At 50.8% G+C, this 18,961-nt stretch overlaps 1 protein-coding gene and 1 long non-coding RNA gene across 2 annotated transcripts in view; one reads left to right on the top strand and one right to left on the bottom strand.

The window, feature by feature from the left end:
• The window catches only part of LOC125944147 (uncharacterized), a 204,689-nt gene that overhangs the window by 39,846 nt on the left and 145,882 nt on the right, over positions 1 to 18,961 (top strand). The window contains exon 3 of the long non-coding RNA XR_007466161.1: positions 18,371 to 18,496. This is a non-coding gene — a long non-coding RNA (uncharacterized LOC125944147). The remainder of the gene's footprint in view (positions 1 to 18,370; positions 18,497 to 18,961) is intronic.
• The window catches only part of LOC119446630 (uncharacterized), a 181,217-nt gene that overhangs the window by 107,629 nt on the left and 54,627 nt on the right, over positions 1 to 18,961 (bottom strand). The window lies entirely within an intron of this gene.

Below are 18,961 nucleotides of genomic sequence, written 5' to 3'. Positions count from 1 at the left end.
CTACCTTCTCGAACATACTGCTGGATCACTCGTGCATAGTGTGCCGCGTGACATCGACTCGCGATCATGTCGCGTGATCATGTACCTCTAGCACCCAGTTCGTTAAGAACAGTACACTGCAACTGCCTATAACAGAGCTCATACGTGTATCCCATACGTGTATCCCGCGCAAGTGCACCGTGCAAGCTGACGCCGGGATAAGTAGTGTCCTCAGAGATGCGCAACGGTCACTGGAGGTCTCGGAGGCTTATTGACACGTGATGTTGATTCGGGCATTGGCCGCACAGCGGACACTCGATGTTGTTATATATGAGAGGCCCGCCGCCGGTGCGGCAAATAACGAATGCCGCAACGCGCAAGGCGTGGGGCCCCTGCCCGCGAGATGTCTTTTTCGCGACCGTTTATTTATAAGCGTTCCTGGAACGCTTACCGCCGCCAGAGGTGGATCACTCGGAGAGAGCACGCCGCGCGCGCGTGCGTTGCTGTTGTGCTTTCCGCGCTACGTCACAACACCAAACACCGCTCCCCCTATCCCTTCTCCCCCGCAACTCCCGGACCAATTAGTTTCATCGCCCTTCTCTTTTCTTGTTCTGCGCCCAAGCGCTGAAGCTTGGTCCTCAACTTGAGGTCGGTGCACGCCGCCAGAGAAAGAGCCCGGCGCTCGCAACGCACCCGACGGCGGCCTGCAGAAATCTATGATGACAGAACGATGATAAGCTCGTGACGTACGCGACAAAACGGTTTTGGCTGCTCACAGAGTATCAGTGACCTCCGGACTATAATACACCCCTAAGCCATCTGCTGCTGCTTCGACGCGTTTGAAAGCGCGCAGGCCTGTCTACTTCAGGCATCCTCCGCGTATAGCTTGGAGAATTTAGGGACCGCGACTTTTTAAACTGGGATGCTGTAAATCTCTCCCAGCCTCCCGTGTTGACAGCCTTAGTGCGTTGTTTGCGTCCGACCCGGGAGACAAAAGACGGCGCGCCACAGTGAAATACGGCCGTATACACAAGACACAAGCACGTGCGCGCTTGTGAGTCATTGCGTTTTTCCGGCTTTCTCGCTGTCTCATTCCCCGGGTTTATGTTTAGTCTCGCCACAGAATTAGCTCTCGGTTACGCAACCGCATCTGTTTCGGCTATAAATGTCTGAACGTGACACTGCGCGTACCGTACTTAATTTAGAGGAATGGTCGCTGACGCGTTGCCATGGTTATCATTTCAGTGCGCTGTTTCACCGACAGACAGTAGCGATGACCATGGGGATAAGTGGCGTCACCCCAGTTAAGCTTGCTAATATTGTTTATGTCTCCCTGCATCCGACCACACTGGCGGATAGAGGCTTCGTTTCTTTGACAGCGACTCAGGTTGCCGACCAGTAAATGTTAATGTTCTGCTGCCGCACTATCGTGAGATAAACAAACAGCTGTCTTGGACATCCTAGTTATAGGCAACTACGACGTTGAGAGTGTCAAAACTATATGACCAACAAAAGCACTCATTGTCAGAAACGAAGACGACGTAAGTTTTACACCAGTTATAACGAGGGAAAAAAATAAGAAGGTTTAGGTGTTCTAGAAAATGATTTTTTTTTTTCATATTGCCGTCGTATTTCTCATGTCTGTCCTCAGGCTTCAAATCTGCGTACTCTTCCATGTATGTGAAGCATATGCTCGAACTTCCTTGTAGTTGTGCCACTACGTTTATGATGAGCACGAAACTAAACAACCAGCAATCATAATTCTTTCGTAATGCTGCATGTCGCATTGAACATTTCGTTGTTAATATCTTATCGGTGGTTCCCCCTTCCTCTGCCCAACTCCCACCTGGAAGTTTTTTACCTCCGCGGTAATAACACACGTACCGTACAAACCACCGTGAAACTGAAGCTAAAAGCTAAACCAAAGAACGGTTCAAGACGGTACCGAAACTCCACCAGCGCTACGTACCACGCTCGTCGGCTACTCAATCAGAGCACCGCAGCTGTGCAGTGCAACCTAACGGAAGACCTCGGACGCGCTCGCAAGAACCTTTCGGTGCGACCGCGAACAGTGTGCACTCGGGTTACACTTCCTCGATCCCCCCCACCCCATCGCCTCTCTTTCCTCCGCTGGTCAAGCGTGTTCGCCCCTCCCCGCTCGAAAGAAAAGCGCGCAGTCCGACCGCTGACCAAGGCAGGTGCCAGGTACGAGAGCTCAACGTGGCAGAGGCACTGCCTACTACTATATACGGGACTACCGCTTTTGGCGGCGCTGGCGTGGCCGAGGAGCGGACGAGGGAGAGACGGCGCACAGCAACAACCGCGCACGATCAACTCGCGCGCGTGCCACGGAGCGCGTTCGTTCGTTCGACGCGAGGTGAAGCAGCGCCGCCATAGCCTGTTCGCGCGACCACGAAGAAGTTAGAAAAGAAAGAAAGGAGCATCCGCGCGCTGCTGCTGCTGGTTGCGTGCTTCCCTCGCCCGCGCGGCTTCCTTCCTTCCCGTTAGCGCGGCGGCTGCCGCCGGGCGGTGGCGTCGAGAGACGTTAGAGCACAGCCGGGTCGGGTCGTTGAACCCGGCGCCGGAGGAGGAAGCATGGCAGAGGGAGGGCACGCCGCTACGCTTCCTTCCTCTCCGCGCCAGCATCCCCCCCCCCCCCCCCCCCCCCCAACGAAGCAGCCGGAGTGGTGGCAATGTTGCGCAGCACAGACGCACGACGACACACTCCGGCCTGCTGGGTGATAAAGGGGGAGGAGGAAGCAGAGGGTGACACCCGAGTGGAGGAAGGGCGGAGGAGTACGCGCGCGACTTGTGAGGGGGAAGAAGCGTAGCCCCATTTTATGGGCAAATGACTGGGCCAAACCGACTCCCGTAAGCGCCGCTCGCGCGCCTGCAGCCCTGCCCGCTCGCTTCCTTCTCGCTTCTGTTGTGTTCCTTCCTTGCTTTCTTTCTTTTCTGTTGTTCTCCCGCCATTCGTTTCCCCCGTTCTTCCTCCTTCCAACTACTGTTCCCCTGTCAGTTGTTCTTCCCGGCACTTCCCCCTGTCTCCCCGTTTTTCTTATTTTTTTTCCCTCGCTTTCATTTCTTGTTTTGTTCTCTCCCCCCTTCTCCCACGCGGTCCAGCCTCGCGTGACTCCCTTCCCTGCAACCTCCTTTCTCTCGTCTTGCTCTCCTCGCTCCCCTCCAGCGCGCACCTCTCTCCGCAGTGGCGACTACTTTGCATGCGAGCCCACACTGACACAGAATCCCGCTCGCCCGGATAAGAGAGGACGTGGCGGGAAAAAAAAAAGAAAGACACAAGCCTCGCCCGACTGTGTTGCCGGGCGCGCCTGGATGGACGGAGAAGCGCAACAACTGCGCGAGTATAAGCAGCATCAGTAGCGAACCGCCGTTACCTATATATACTTATATACTATGCCGTCTGTTTGTAATCTTCTCGCGTGCATTCTCGCAATTCCGTTTGTTTCCCCGGGGTAATAGAAAACGCCAAAAGCTTTAGCAGGGAGGAACGCGTTGGCTGAGTAATGGTACGACGTGTCACAAAATGTGTTAGCTCATCTTGAATCAAAGGAGGCGAGACGCACGCGATCAGTGTCCAGGAGAGTGACAGCTGAAATTTTTGTGTTTTGCTACTAATAAACAGAAGAAAACGAAAACCCAATAGGGCCGTCTTTCTTTCTTCCGGAGTGGCACTGTCACCATGCTTTATCTTCGCTGAGGAAGCTTACCAAGGAGAACGCCGCAACTCGCAAGCCACGACGGCGGCAGACGTATCCCATGAATAACGGATTGAGACTCGTTTCCGTATGCAACGACCACAGTGTACCCAGGATCTTATTTCTAGTTGGGTGGAACAGAAAGCCGCCTACATTCGATATACCCACAAGCATGGCAGAACGGGAATTTTGGTGTCTGTTTGGACCACCGTGGGATGCCACTCCATTTTATCGCGATACAGCAAGAAACAGAATTGATGCTTGAAAAGAGCCTCAGGCAAAAGCAACGTCAGTGCCCACACCCTACTGACGTCACTGGCGTCTTCACGATCACTTCCAGCACCCACTTTAGCACATTTCTTCCTCAGTGTGCGAACACTCGAGGGCGTTTCGGGTCTGCTCGCGCGATGGCAGAACTCTGATGCCGAAATTTTTAAGCAGTGGAAGAACTCTCCATTTGCGATTAATTTCAGTTTGTGCTCCTCGTTTCTGGCGACAAGCGGTGGCAACCGCTGTATTCTATATAAAACCGCGCCCTCCGAGATTGGCGTCGCATAGCTTATTGCGCTGACAACAGCGCAGCGCATTCTCGTAGGCCACGCAATACAATCGCACAAGACAGTGTTTCGATGGTGCGCTTACGAAGTCGGAAAGCGCGCGACTAAAGTTGGATGCATGTGCGTCGCTTCCAGGCGCGTTGTATCACACCATAAGCACACCGAGCCACGGGCTCCACAGTCGCTCCTCAATTTGTTTTCCGCCACTTTTCCTCGTACGTGCCACGTTTTCTTTGTACGTGCCGTGAGGAAACCGGAAGCCGGTCCATGCGGCTTGAACCCTGTCTGAAACAACACCAGCACCGCTTCCACAGCTCTCCAAAAAAGCAGAAACCCCTCGTTGACGTCGCATCGCTCGAGTGCCGGCTCTTCAAGTCCGCAGCGGAGAACGTCGACCCGGGTCGCTTTTGGGTCGAAAAGAAGAACGCTCTTCCGGTCTTATCTGGCCGGCGCTCACATCGCAACGGGCACGAGGGAGATAAAGGCCGCGGCGACGTGTATGCCCACAGCGGCGCTGCTAATCGCCGCGTCTCATTTAGTGTGCCGTTCGTTTCGCTTTACATCGCATGGCGCGGTGCCACCAATGCCCTATAGCTCAAGTGCGTCTGCTCATTCAACCCGTGCAAGGTTCACTCGATTGTTCGCTTTTTTTTTTTTCTTTCGTTTGCTGTCAAGTAGGCAAACAGAGAACCTCGCATTAAGGATTCCCACACAAACACACGCGAGCACAGACGCCGTAGCGATAAACAAGCTAGAACACCTTGAATGCTCGACGAGCAGTAAGATCAACCTTAAATTTTTGTCAGTCAATGGTGTGCCCTTTGCCGAGGCGTAAGAGCGAGTAATGCAATAAACATGCATCACATATTATATAGAAGCTATAGTCAAGTAGCATATCAACTGCGATCGCACTGAAATAAACTTGCGTGGTTCCATGACTCACGGAAATAAACTGCATATAACAAAGTAGCATCCGCATTTCCTTTCGATATTTACCTTCGTTGCTGTTCCAAGTGGCTGCACGCTCGTATAAGGCGCGCGGCTGTTTCTTTCTCGAAAGCTTGCAGCAGTCAGCAAACGCGAGAACTTGCTACATATACTCTCGTTCCGATAACGGGAGAACGAAAGTGCTTTACGGAAGAGTAAGCATTTCACGTCGCACGCAGCATATATCTCGCTTCCGAAACATCACTGACCCCCCCTCCGAGCAAAACAAGCCTGGCAGTACCGCACTACCTGACTCGGCTGCTTTCTCAAGGTGATAAGCTAGAGAGGCCAATAAACTGCCGGCTCCATTGTTTTGAGAAGGCTATCAATCAATGGCGTTTTCCGTAGGACGAGAAGAAACAACTATTGTTTGCATTAGAATTACGACGCGGTCCTATGACACGCGGAAAAGCAAGAGATAAGGAGTAAAATTTATCAACACCGAAGCAAGGTTGATATTTCTAAAAAAGGTAATCAGAGGTAAGGGGCATAGATATTTTGATGGACCGCGGTATTATACGTGGTGCGTAAAAATGCACACCACATGTTGTCTACACAATAGTCAGAAAAGAAATAATTAAAGCTTTCTTTGTTTACGTGCGCCACTTAGACGTCCCACTGTTTCAATGCGGCGAAATGTACAAGTGATATTACTAAAAAGAAACAGTAACAATTATATTGCTCGAAAGTGCGCTGGTTCGAATGTCGGCTCCGTCGCAATACGCGAGTGCGAAGCGGGAAAGCCCTCGCCAAGGAGCTTGCAGCTCTGAGCCGGCACGCTTCCCTGCTAAACTCAGCTCGAAAAATACGCTTGTCACCTAGCTACAGGGATCGCTTAGGAAAAAATAAACAAATGAAGCACTTAGACTTATAGCGCTCGCGTGCTAGGCGATATAGCGAGGATGATTTGTGAAAGGCGCTGCCTTACAAACGGGCAAGGTCCTTGGTGTCTAGGATATTGGTTCATTTAGACGATATCGAAGATACTGCAAACTTGTGTCGCCTGCTACATCATAATAACTGATTTTCACTTGACATACAAATGATACAGATGCAACAGTAAAAATTACAAAAATGAAGAGCCCTTTTTTGCTGACACAATTGACATATTGACAAAACAAAACATTCTGTATCTATCACTAGTAAAACGTTTTATGGCCTAGTGTGTTAGACATACTTGTAACACACATTGTACTTGTAACATGCGTTGTAACCGCATGCGCATAAAAATTTGATATGAAAAAAAATATATATATACCCGCTCTAAGGTTATGCAGTGTAGCAACACTTTATGCATCGCATAATTAAAACTCGTAAGTGGTAACACACATTTCAGTGAATACTTCATCTGTTATCCCGCCACGGTGACTCAGCGGCTACGGCGTTCTGCAGCTGCAGAACGAGGTCGCGGGTTCAACTCCTAGGCGCGGTGAAACGCTCGTCTACTTAAGTGTTTATGTGCACATTTAAGAATCCCAGGTGGTTAGAGTTAGTCCGGAGACATTCGTTTCAGCCCCCCTCGTAGCCCTGTGTGCAATTTCGGGACGTTAAACTGCATATATATATATATATATATATATATATATATATATATATATATATATATATATATATATAGAATATCATTTTGCCACATAATCGTCGGGGAGTACGTTCCGTTCTCCCATTACTCTTGGGAAAATGCTATATCTAAATGTTTCTTATCCCGTTCGCGTTCCATTTGACCCGGAGAGTGCGCGCGAAAACGGCAGCTCCACTTCGACATCATCGGCGAACCCGACGGTTCGTTCTCGGCGTCGGCTCGCGAGGGGGCAGCACCGCTGCACCTGCCGTCGCTCAGCCGTCGCCGACGGAAGTAGACGCCGGAGAACAGCGTGGAAGGGGGCAAAGCGCTCGCTTGGCTGACTCTGCACATTTCTTTTCTTTGCCCCCCACCCCGTTCAATTGAGGGGGCAATGCTGCAGTAGCAACAAGGCAGCCAAGCAGGTAGACAAGCTGACGCACCTGTGCCCAACAATTACGAGAGACCTCCGGTTCCCATCTGCTCGCGCCACTGCTTCGCGAGCGACACTCATCTACGCCGACTCTTCTTGCTGCTGCTGCTGCTGCTGCTGCTGCTGCTGTTACCACAGTGCAACCGAGTATGTCGCGTCACACCGTACCTAACCTTCCCTACATCCTCCTCTTCGTTACGTCAGTGTACTCGTTAGTGTCTCGCGCGTGTCTCCTCTTCCCCCACGCTTTCGGGGCATTCGTCATCCGTGTGCAGCGCCGTTCTCTTTACTTCCTGTCTTTTATCTTCCATGAGAGAAAGCTGGTAAAGGTACTTCACCCAGCTTCCGCTGCCATCAATCGCGGCTATCGCTATTGTAAGTTTGTTTACTGAAGTAGCAGTGCAGCTGCTGAAGACTGTGCTTTCGTTTTACCACAATGTTACCTCCTAGCGCTAGTATGAAGACTTGAGGTAACTTTAGACTTTAGAATTACTGTAGCTTTTTTTTTCTTTTGTTTTTTCTGGGGCCCCTCCTGTAGTTGAACATACTGGCTGGCTGGTAGTGGCCGAGTGAATTGATTGATTGATTGATATGACAATACACAGAGGCACCGGATATGTCAGTAAAATGGCAAAATTCGATGGTCCGGCAAAACTTACACGCGATGACTTCGTGCCCTGCTTCGTTCCATAAACTTTCCAGCGCCTTCAATAGGCTTCTCAGCATTCCCGCCTGCCCGCAGGAACGAAGGGCTTGGACTAACGCGACGCATTTCAGTCGATAAGCGCCTTGGCAAGCAAAGTATGCGCCGCGCGAAACATGGCTTCGAGACCGCGCAATGACCGCCGCGGACCGAACGCGGTGATTGAGATTCTAAGTACTACCAAGCTGTTATTTTACTAAGAGTCACCAACCCAGAACCGAAGCGAGTCCCTAAGATGTTATCGCCCGGGAATGGCTACGTCTGGTAATGTAAATCAAAGCGAGACAAACAACCTAAGAACAAGAGCGAACAGTACAAAGCGACCGCCCCAGCTAAAAAGAGACACTGCAGGAAAAGGTATAATGAGTGCTCGTCCGAGTGCGATAAGTGTTCGTCCCCGGCAGTTTGCAAAGATTAGCAGAAAACAAATGATTAGATAAGTGGTCAAAATGGAGACAAATACGTAAAGAAGATTAAAGAAGACGAAATAGAAAAGCGGGAAGCCAGTGACTCTGCGGCCATTGCGGTTGGAGATAGACAGACGGACTTGTGAAAGAAAGTGGGGTAAAAAACGTAAAAGATCAAAACCGAGGGAATGGGTTAGGAGGAGAGTTAGAGAAAGAGCAAAGGGGAGCAACGATAGAGTGTGTGAGAGAGAAGTGGGTGAGGGCGTGTTTGTTCCTTTTTGTTTCGCTCTCCTTCTTCCTTTTTATCGCCGTCGACAGACGCCAGGTTTCTCCTCACCCAACCTCCTCCTCCTCTTCCTCCTTCTCTCGCCTCCACCACCATAGCCGCCACCCTTTCGCCGGGGTCGTCGACCCTGCTCAGCTCCGGCGGCAGTGGCGGGCCCCGGCGCCGGGAGATCGCATCCGTTTTCGTTCGCCGCTGTTTCATTCTTTCTTCCTTTCTTTACGTCATCGTTGCCGCTTTTACTTCACTTTTTTTCCTTCTTCCCCGGCTGCCGACTCTATCCCCTCCCTTCCTTCAGCCCCCGCGCTTCTTTTTCTTTTCCTCCGTCTCTCTCTCTCTCTCTCTGTCTCTCTCTACTTTTTCTTCCTCATTCGTTCGTTCTGAGGCGAGTTTCCGCCGTCCTGCCGTTATTTGTCGTCGCTGGGTTGGCTACTTGCTTGGTTGGTTGGTTGATTGGTTGAACCGACCACGATGACTTGTTCTTTCTTTCGTTCTTCCAAGCCCGTAAAGCTCATTTTGCGGACGCTGTAATCTTTCTCGAAGCCACATAGACGCGCACCGAGACGGGCCCAGTAGACAAATTATATGATATGATCTCGAAGAGAGTCAATGGCGCTGCGCCTCGGGGACGCAAATCAAGGCGAGCAGGCGTTGGCCGAGCTTGCGTACCCGATCGTGTCAGTCGGCAAGCGAGTCTGTCGCGTTCCCCAAAGGATTCGGAGTGAGGAGGGGACAAGATCAGTAGAGTGCAAAACTGGGCGAGTTGGTTGATCTTCAATGGTAAAAGCAGAGCAGAAAATAACGGCAACACAAGACACACGCCTGTCCTGTGACCAGCAACACCATTCGTCGTCTGCACCGTGCTCGTCTGCTTTCCAGACGACACTTCGTTCAGGCCCCAAGAAAGTTCGGTGGCTGTACCCCGGAGATTTTAGATTTTGTCTTGACCTACACTTTGTCCGCAGTCTTTCTTTCCGTCTTTATTTCTTTCTTTCGTCGTAACTGCTGCGTATGGAGGAAACGTCGGTGCGGAGATGAGCGTCGATCACCCGGAGGAGTTGTTATGAAACTAAATCTTGTGATGAAATTCTCACGCTTGGACGCCGTACGACTCAGCCGGCGGTTTCTTGAGCTTCTGTGTGAAACGCATATCGGCGCGCCGCGCTACCGTGAAATTCGATGTCTTTGTCGTGATGGTTGAAAGAAAATCGCCACGCTTAGAATTTATGTATAGGTCAATTAACCAACGCGGTCAATTTGAAGTACGTGCGATCATCCAAGGTGACGTATGCGACTACTGGAGAGGAAGAAACAACTTCAACAACAACAACAAACAATCGCAATTGTTGTTCGTTATTTAATAACTAGACGGACGGAAAGGCAGCCTACATTATAACTGTACCCCAAGATACAGTTAGGAAATTGGGGCTACTCCTTTTCCAATGTAGCACACAAATTTACTACGTCTATAAAGAGAAGAAAAAAGAAAAGTAAAAGCTAAATCTAAACGAGACAAATAATCAAGCTAACCAGAAGAAGCGTCCCCAGTTGCACCCGCATTAAGTAATACAAATTCATGCTCACATTTGCTATAGAGACACTATTATACACGCACACACGAAATTCATACTGTTCCAGAAGCCCAGGCAAATCACGAGCGAGGCTCCACACGCGTATGGGTCAGTTCCCTCGCGCGCAGGTGACGCAAGTCTTGCTCAAGAGAAAGAGGGCGAGGGGGATGGAAATGTATGTGACGTTCGAACATTCCACACGCAGCCACCGCAGTGAGAGCAACGTATGCGGGGAAAAAAAAAAAAAGAACCCTTCCTCATTGCGACAGTATTGGCTATACGCTGTTTTCCTCCAAGCCCCGACGCCACTTTGCGCGCATCCAAATTGCGAAACGGGTGTTGCCGAAAACGGGCCGCAGTGCGCGTCGCGACATTCGTGCGTGTGGCCCCGTCATCCATCGCCCTGGGTGACTTGTCGTTCTGAAGGCACCGTGACTGTCGAAAGAGACAGATTCTACACGCGAATGCCGACTTTTTTTCCCCGTACTTTGCGATATTAATTGCGTGCAGCCGAGTTATAACTCCGAGGACGTTGTCATGCCAACATTTTATCAACCGCGCAGTCGTCATCCGGACGGCTCGCTATGAGTAATGTAAGCGCGATGCAAGTGGACGAAGCATATAATTGCAGTGTCCACTCTTGGCAATGTGGTGGGCTTGGCACGAATATCAGCCGGTCAAGGTGGTTACAAACTGCCTTGAGCAGACTGGAAAGCAAAGGTCCTGAGAGCCTCACACTGGACTCATCGGCTGGCCCAGAAAGCAACACGAACTCTTCTACAATACCTGAAGGACTTACGAGACTGCTGGACATCGTCATTGCACTTACGTAACTCTTGTCTTTTCTCTTATTCCGCCTCCCCACATGCACGGTAGAAAACTGGAAAACGTTAGTTAACCACGCGCACGCGAAGTAAAAGCAGATCTGAGAAATATGGTACTTGTGAAATGGTACCGGAAGTGCACTCTCACGCTTCTTCACAGAGACACGTGTTTCAACAACGAAGAAGACGGAGAGGGAAGTTGGGGGGGGGGGGGGAGTTTGCTGCATAAATAATACATTTCCTTGCAGAACAAGGCAGTCATGTTAATGCGAGAGGGTATCCACATTTCTTGACATTGCATGCCGCGACTTCGAAGGCACGCTTCAGTCTTTACCTTGCCTGACGCGATCATGCACCCAACGAAAAGCCAAAACAGACGGATTTTGCCAAGGTAATCGATCACAGTAGTTAACCGCGACACTATAATAGAAACAAGAAAGAAAAGAGAAAGAAAGCTTCTGCGAAACTCGTCCAAGTACTCCAGACTTCATGCAGTGGTAAATATATACTGGCTCCGCCCTATCTTCTTGACGTCACGGGTCCAGTGTTTACGGATTATCGACTTCGAAGCTTATCGGCTTTCGTCACCGGTTGTAACGCGGCATTTTCCTCCAAAGTTATGGCGCGAGTTTAGCGACCGATTCCTGCTCCGTAAGCAGCACCCACGTATAGGTACACAAACACAACCAAAAAACCACATCGGTAGCATTAAACTGATCCATATACTGCCACCCCGCCGTTATTGCTCCTGCAGCACCATCTCTCCCTCTAAACACCATCCACGTGTCATGCAGTGAAACCAAAGTGAAACGAATCGTAAAGTATAACGAGAATAAGAACGTAACGACGCGCGAAGAAAATCAACGAAGAAACGACGTCGTAATGCGGCGGGATCTTCGCTTCATCGGCGGTGCGCCTTTGTATACTGTACACTCCTCTTTTGACTCGACGTTCTTTGTTTTCAGGTTTTCTTATACATCTCCGCGTTAACAACAAAGCTTCTCTCTCTCTCTTTCTCAGCGTCCGAGGGCGTGGGGTCGCCGAACGCCACGTGTCCGCTATAAACGCGGCTACATGCAAGAAGCGATCACCCGGTCGACACACCCACATGTTCGAACGAGTCGATATAACACCGCGGGATGACGCAACATATATTCGCCGGGCCTCTCTTCTTGATTCCGATAGTGAAAGCTTCGATCCCAGCGGATCGCTCCGCTCGGAAAGAAGACGCTAACGCAGAAATACGGCTAATGACTCCTTTAGGTATAAAGTCAGAAGGCGACGTCATCGGCCTTATACTCTCACCAAATTCAGCGCAGTGTAGCGGAGGATACATGGCTCATGTCAGCCAATTAGTAAGCAGAGCCGGCTGCGTGTTTCGGGGAAAGCGAGGAGAGATCGCTATACTAATCTTTCCATGGGTGACGTATAAACATAGCAAAGAAGAACGTCGGCTTAGGGAATTAGGAATGAACGTAAAGAGCGCAGTTACGCCCATAACAAGCGCTGCGTCCGTAACAAGTGTTGTTTGAAGATCCTGCAACAATGTTTAAACTGCGCGAAGAAGACATGGACGTGAACAGAAACATAGACGCACTCACAACGCGCTCTGTGTGTGCGTCTATGTTTCTGTTCACGTCCCGTCTTCTTCGCGCAGTTTATAACATTTTTGCAGAATCAATGAACCGACTAGCCCAACAACGTGCATTACTTCAGTATTAAAGATCCTCTTCGCGCTCTTTTTCCGTCACCACGGTGGCGGAAAATCCGACGACCAACGCGCTGCACTTATCACTGTTCATAATTCTACCGTAAAACTTCCATTCGGTGCTGACGGCGACGTGAGAAGAGGACAACGAAGCAGATTTTCTTCTGGTTCCCTATTCTGGTTGACGCCATCTGTATACGCGACATTTCCCTGCATTACACGGAGTTGATGAGGCGGGAGTGTTTGCTGCCCTCCGCCGCCTCCGAACCGCGGAGCTCAGACGGCATCGCCGCCGGCGAATCTCCTTTGCGAAGCAGTCTTGCCAAGGAAAGCAGACCGCGGTCCGCGCGACCGTTGAGGGGAGAATAACCTCCAGATTGGACGCGATCTGGAGAGCTCTTGACCTCAGCGTCACTGCCCCTTTCCCGTCCTCACCAACCAAACCCCGCGCACACAAGCCGAGGCGCGCACCCGCGCTGCCATAGACCTCAAGTCCTTCTTTCCTGCTCCCTACTTCTTGGAGTGCCGATAACCCCACGTGCCGGCTAAGGCGAGAAGCAAGTAACAGAGATACCTCGACGCGTCAAGTCCGAGGAAAGAAAGAGCGGGAAGGTTGGTGGGGTCTCAAGGAAGAGGGAGGGGGGGGGGGGGGGGGGGCAGTGAGAAGCTCAAGAGCAGAGACGGAGTTTGAAAATCTCGCCGGGGGTGTCGTCTTCCACACGCCGTGTGTACGCCTGCTTCCCGCGGTAAATGTTTTCGTAATGCGGGAGAGAAATTTTTAAAAGATAATAAAGAAATACAATAAAATAATAAATTTCATCTGGAGCTTTACGTATACAAAGTCTCGATTCGAAAAAGGCGCAGTATAGTGGTCGCGTACTATACAGAAGTGCACGATGCGCCCTATAGGCTATACAGTTGCGACACGCGTACCACGGTTTCGAACGAATTTAGATTTTCCGGAGCGCTTGCGCTTCGTACAAACTTTAGCGGCTGGTTGTATATCGGCATTTTCTTTTTCTACTCTAAAGTAAGATTAGGCAACCACTTCTCTCTCTTTTTTTTTCTTTACTGTGTGTTTCTGCTTACTGTCATTGTCGGAGACTTGCTGGCTGTACTTCCAGCTATATAGAACAATATATCAGTCATTAATCTCTCGCCATTTTTATCTTATTCTGCTGTTCCTCGCTCTGCTCGTAGTGTTAGGAGCCCAGTCAGGCGTGCGCTACTCCGCCTTCAGGGGAGGTATTTCATCTGTCCATCTGGACACGTCCATTTCATCTGCTGCTTAAGTGCTGATTGGCTGTGGCACGTGACTCCTGCTGAAGCGCACCCCAGCCCAGCCAATCGGAACTTCAACAGCAGACGAAATGGACACGTCCACTAGATCGACTCTGACAGAATACCTCCCCAGCTCCGGCGCCATGACAATCGTGCTTTCTGTCACGACTGAAAACAAACTTTAAAAATTGAACTCCGAATTCATTCGATGAATCGGAGTATATATTAGCAAAAGTCAAAGTGGCCCCGCACAGCTTCCTCCCAAGGGGCACCTGCCGTCATGGCAAAATGCAGCCCGCGGCCGGCAACATCGAACGACCCGCGGACGAACGGCATCCGGCAGACTGCGTCACATCTCTCTCGAGCGACCAGCATATAAGCCGCTGGCCGTCCACTTTCGACACGGAGGTATAATAAGAGAGGAAAGGGACAGAGGGAGGGGGGTTCCCACCACAGGGCCATTGCACCCGGGGTCGTCGCGTCGCGTGCGAGCCGCGCGTGGCGACAACAATAACAAGCCGGCAGGACGTCGCTGCAAGCGCCCACTGCCGCCGCCGGGCACGTAGCCGTAGCGGAGGAGACGTGCGACGGAAGCGGGCGCCTGTTTGGAAACGGTGCAGCACTTGCGGAAGTCGAAGCCCTGCCAGCGTCAGATAATCAGTGATCAGCTATACAGGGCTGAATTCGCAAACCTTTAGTTCGCAAGTGTTCTTCTTTCTTTTCTTTGTTAACGTTGGACGATTGTCTTCGCTAATAACATGTCCCGAATCAGGATTGGCTGAAATGTTCTCTTACGAACAATTCTAGCGTAAGAGCTTTCTTTGTGACTACGGGTCCTGATTTTCAAAAGCCGGTAGCACGTCAGCGAGAATCGTAGTAGGCTGGCGCCTAAATTGTCGTGTCATAGTTGGTGAACGTGATTAGAGAACGTCTCAAACGCGCCGTTGCTGCCACATCCATCGTTATACCGTAATCTGCAAGGGCGACCCTCTCACGACAATCGTTACGCTAATGCCACCTGTTAGGCGTTGACTGATTGGTTGATTTATTCAGGAGTTGCTTTGAAATCTCGCTGCACTGGCATGCATGTATGTTGCAACACGTCGCAGAGGGTGAGAGAGAGGGGAGAGGGAGAAAATGCGGGCGACGGGGTGCGTGCGTGAGTGAGCGATCGAGTGAGCGGTTGTGTTCGCACGCTTGAGAGACTACGCAGACACACTAAGCTGAAGCCAGCACCCCTTGCTTCCACTATACTGTACGCTTTTGTACAGAAACACGGCGCACACAGAGCCAGGGCCGGCGGGGCGTGTCACTCAGCCGTCCCCTCGCCCGGCGGCGTCCTTATCACGTTACGGCGCGGCGCGCAGGAACTCGCTGTTCAATGACCGCGCAGCGGCAGCGCGATTGATCCCAGTCCTGCGGCACGCGCCAGGGCTCTGACCACGCTCTTTGTGTGAGAGAAGACAGCTTCGCCGAGCTGACAGGAGGAGGAAGTCCAGTTAGCTGCAATGGCTCACTTCATACGGTGAGAACTGCGGGGGGTTTGCGAAAAGTTGATGTAAATTAATCAATCAGTCATCATCATCACCACCACCACCATCGCTGTCGTCGATATCACTGCATGACTTAGGCACCTCCCAGAGATCTCTAACTGAACCTGTAAGGCCGCTTGTGTCACTCTAACCCGCCCTCTAACCTAAACCAGCTCTAACCTAAACCAACAGATTTCCTAACCTCAGTCACTCCGTGCAGCCGATCCCACGAAGGGATCCGGCTTAACGATGACATTCTCCCTTGACGATTACATTCATTCTGTTACACCAATGCACCATCTGTTCTGGGCATTGCACCACCCGACCAGCTCCACTAATTTCTCTTAACGTCAACTAAAATGCAACCTAACCACGTGTGATTCCCTATACATATATGCTATCTTTCCATCATATAAAGTTACACCCGCCATTTTCCATTCCACCGCTCGCTGCGCACCTCTTGTTCTAGTAGAAGAGCTGCACGTGAACTACTCTGCGAGAATCTGCAACAGCCGCAGCAATCGACTCTCATATCGCGCACGACAGGAATAACGGTCGTGGAAAACACATCTGAGTAACGTAAAAGACAGCTGCGTTTACGCATCGCGCTTTCATTTCATCGCTGCGCGCAAAGGGCGTTTATGCCCGGAAAGTATCACATGGCTCCATCGCCATTACACACAGGGCAAACCGGAGAAGGAGAAGCTTTTACTGCTGCTGAGATGAGGTCATCGGTCCGAAGCTCCAAATATAACCGCCACGCAAGGATGCGCTGAGGGTTCGTTCAAAGCTACTAAAGAATTCTGTTACGAGAAAGAAAGGGGCAACGGTCGGTACCGGTGCACCCTTCTGCAATAAATAAAAGAAAGCTCAAGCTAAACGGTTGATCGTACATCTATATATGCATTCAGCGAAGCGTCTCAAAAGAGTTCTATCTTTTGGGTATGCGGTCTCAAGTGTCCTGCGCTTGAATTGAAACTGCTACGTTTCCATTCTATATCCGTTCTTCGCCGCAATAATGCGCTATAGCTTCGGGCTACGGGATCCGATACAGCTCGATCCTTTGTTCGGAGGCCAGTAAACGTGTACACGAATACAAGAATACCAAAAAACAGAATTTTAAGAAATACCCCAAGAACTCGCTTTGATCTACGAACCCGGCACCATGGCTTTCACGTCCAGTTGGGCGGATTCGACGGAGCAAAGTGAAATCGTGAAGAGAAACAAAGACCCCCTCCACGGGTTTGCGATCAAACTGTGCCTTCGACAACAGACAGCGGGGGCGAAACGAACGCTCGACCTTTAAAGCATCGCAGACACTCGATGCCGTCGAAGCCTTAATGTATACTACATGTGCACCTAGGCCCACGCGCCTGCTTCTTATCAAAGAGACACGCACAGCTATACTTAAAGCGCAATAGCCTGGTAACAGCCTTCCGATGCCACCAAGAAAAACACAAATACGCTTCAAGTGCCACGGCACCGAGCCGTTGGAAATCAGAGCCCATGGTCGAGGCGAGGCACAGACTCTTCAATATCGCGGGCCTGATTGGTTTGGACTGTTCGCTGCTATGCAGTGTGTAGTATAGTATAGCGTATACACACGACGGTTCGATTTCGTCCCACCGTGGCAGTTCGTTCGTGATTCAGAAAGCAAGCACCACGTGTTCGGCTAAATTTAGCTATAGCGAGGCTCTGACAGAAAGGGCCTTTCGCCCACCCGCTGTGAACTTAAATTTGATGCGGCGCCCGTCCCAAAAGCTTTCGGGAGACGTATAGCCACGCGCGCGGTGACGCCGACGTCGGAATTTATAGACCCTAGAATGCTCAAGATTGAGAGACGTATAAGGTGCAGGAGAAAAAGAAGAAGAAGAAGAAGAACGAAAGGCAGAAATGAAGGAAGAAAAAAAAACTTGTGTTTCTTGCCAAAGGTCCCTGTCCGCTCTATAGCCTATACACAAACAAGGAACTTCCGCGGCAGAAATAAAAAAAGAATTAAAAACACCCACACGGGAGCGTTCACGCCACTATAGTTCCTATATAGTTCCCGAAAGGGGCTGTAACGGTATACGCTAAAACGTTTCGTTCTCCCAAACATTTTATCTTCTAAAGCAACGGCTGTTATGGGCTTTTTCGCTGATTTTCGCTGAAAGGGACAGAACTTACCACGCAGGAGAACACGCAGGAAAAGAAAATCCCAATGTTCGGTTATAGTCCTATAGGATTCAGAACGAGTTCCTTTGGGGTACACGACCCGATACACGCTGCGTGTGAAGCCATCTCCCTATATATAATACATTGACACATGAGAATTAGCAGCCTGGGCACCTTCACGAAGCATGTAGCTATCCCGTTTTGTACGGCGCCCACACGCGCACCCACCCACACACACGTCACGTGTTCAGGGTATGAAACCGCCTCACACGGTCGGTGCCAGGGTTTCCGGAATCGGTCGATAACCCGGCTTCGCGTCCCGCCACTCAAGCCGGCTCCGCGAACGCGCAATTAACGCACAAGAGAAAAAAAGAGAGCGCGAAAGCGAAAGCGAGTATACGTATAAGCGAAGAACCGACGCGGGGAACCGCGCGGCTTCAATACCGCGTAGCGGGCTCACTCAAACACTTGCCCGACTCCAACCCGACCCCCTTCTCCAACGCCATACCACTCCGAACCTTCCCCACCTCCCTCCAATTTTTTAAAGTGTATATAAAACGCCGCCAGTCACCGCCCCGCAGCAGGGGAACGTATACAGTAACGAACATAAGAAACAATAATAAACTGAACATGCGCGTTAACGTATTTTTTTTTATTATTTAATCTATATACAGGAAGAAGACGAGGAAAAAGAACGCGAGTCGCGCGGCTCTGAGTGCGGCGGCTGTTGAACCCGGGGCCCGGGCGAGCTTTCGGGGAATAAGGAGCCACTCGGTTCTCCTCTCGTCTTTCCGGTGGGGGTAAGTGGGTGGATGGGCGCGGGAGCGCGCGGTTGTTTTTACTCCAGGGCTTTTGCCGCGGTGCGCGTTTCACCAGACCCATTTTGTCTTCGCGACGGCTACGTACTTCAGTTACCCCGCTTTAGAACCTTCACCTTCGCGCCTCTTCGCACGACGCCAGCATTTTTTTTTTTTTTTAAGCGTACCCGCTCTCGTTTCACGCTTCACTTTGTTTCCGGACCGCCATCAAGCGTCGTTAGTCTTCATTCTTTCTCTCACGCGCGTGCGTTCCTACTTTTAATGCGATAGCATTATAGACAGACCTCACTCACACATTCTGTAGCTATCTGTCTGGCGAAAAATTGTGGCATCCGTTCTACCCATGGCTGCCCGCGGCGCGCTGAAAAATGTCGGAGGCGACGTGCACGGCATTGACGTCATATATCCGCTATAGCCACCAGATGCATGCTCGTGTCGTCCGCTTAG

The sequence above is a fragment of the Dermacentor silvarum genome, chromosome 3, assembly GCF_013339745.2.
Source record: "Dermacentor silvarum isolate Dsil-2018 chromosome 3, BIME_Dsil_1.4, whole genome shotgun sequence".
Lineage (NCBI taxonomy): Eukaryota > Metazoa > Arthropoda > Arachnida > Ixodida > Ixodidae > Dermacentor > Dermacentor silvarum.
The sequence above is the reverse complement of the archived record's forward strand: the minus strand, read 5'-3'. Positions and strand labels throughout refer to the sequence as shown.